Below are 1,654 nucleotides of genomic sequence, written 5' to 3' on the forward strand. Positions count from 1 at the left end.
GACTATATATATTCATAATTTTGACCTCCAAATAATGCTAGTTAGAATCCCATCAATGGCACCTTCCTCCATCTGGTTGAAAATGATCGTTTGGGTCTATTTTTGCATATGCCAATTGCACTTTAAGTGATGAAGACTCTTTCCAGTGCAGTTCACAATCTCCATGTCACCTTGTCTTGGCATCCTCACCAGTCCTTCATCCTGCAGCCCTTCCTTCCCATATCTCCATTCATACAGTACCCATCTATCTTTATTTAATCAAACTTCCTGTGTATTTTACTTCTGTCTTCCAACCCTTGCCCACATTGGTACCTATGTCCTACTCATCTTTCAGGCATCTTCTCAGGAACCTTTTCATCATCATCTACAGTAAGCAATGTGCCTCCATAATGCACCCCCATAACGCCCATGTTCTGTAGAACCCAGTGCATCTGCATTGATTTGCTGTACACACCCATGAGGGCAGAAGCCACTTTTGATGGACTAGGATTAGACCAGCCCATGCCCATCCCTCACATAATCAGTATGAAGAGCGGAGGAATAGATGGGGAAAAAAGTTCTTGGTCTTATGAAAGGTCTTAAAGACAGGAATGGGGCAGAAATAAGTGTGGTCCCCACTGCCCGCAGATTGAGCAAGAGGGAGGATCTTTCCGATAAGGACAGCTAATGTTTCTTTGAACTTCTCTTTGAGAATGGTTCCTCAAAGAAAAATTAGCTGCCTATATCTGAAAAAGGAGTGGTTTCTGATTGCCAAAAACAGCAGATGAGCTCAACATAGTCTAATTTTATTTTTCCTTTTTATAGAATTTTTGCTATTTTATGAATTTGTGGATCTAGAAATTGGCACTGTCTGCAACTGGCACTAAACTTGGCACTTAATACAGTGAGACTATTTAGAAGCCAGTTGTGCTCTGCCTTCCGTTGGGTGTCTCCATGGTGGAAGCTGTAAAAGGAATTCCACGACACAGAGAGGAGGACAAGGAGGGACTATAAACTGTGAGCCCTGTGACTTGTGAACTTACTCTAGGTGATGCGTCAAGGAAACCCTCAGTCGTGGCTGGGCGCGGTGGCTCATACCTGTAATGCCAGCACTTTGGGAGGCTGAGGCAGGTGGATCACAAGGTCAGGAGTTCAAGACCAGCCTGGCCAATATGGTGAAACCCTGTATCTACTAAAAATCCAAAAAAAAAAAAAAAAAAAAAAAGATTAGCCGGATGTGGTGGTAGGCGCCTGTAGTCCCAGGTACTCAGGAGGCTGAGGCAGGAGAATTGCACCTCCTGGGAAGGCGGAGGTTGCAGTGAGCCGAGATGGCACCACTGCATTCCAGCCTGGGTAACAGAGTGAGACTCTATTTCAAAAAAAAAAAAAATAGAACCCTCAGTCGCAACCATTGTCCCATTCCCCAGTCACAATGAGTGAGAGTCAGAAGGCACATGAGATGGTCACCCCCTCATCCAATGCTGAGATTTCCCCCACTTTGGTGGCTTCAAGTAGACTTGGAAGAAATAAGAAATACAAAAATGAGGTTTAAGTTCTAATCTATGCTTAAAGATTTCCACAACACAAACTGATATGTTCACAAAAACACACATACAATGCAATGTGACTTATTTGTGTCATCCACATGATAATGTCACACCACAATAATGATAGG

This window comes from Theropithecus gelada, chromosome 11 (genome assembly GCF_003255815.1).
Source record: "Theropithecus gelada isolate Dixy chromosome 11, Tgel_1.0, whole genome shotgun sequence".
Lineage (NCBI taxonomy): Eukaryota > Metazoa > Chordata > Mammalia > Primates > Cercopithecidae > Theropithecus > Theropithecus gelada.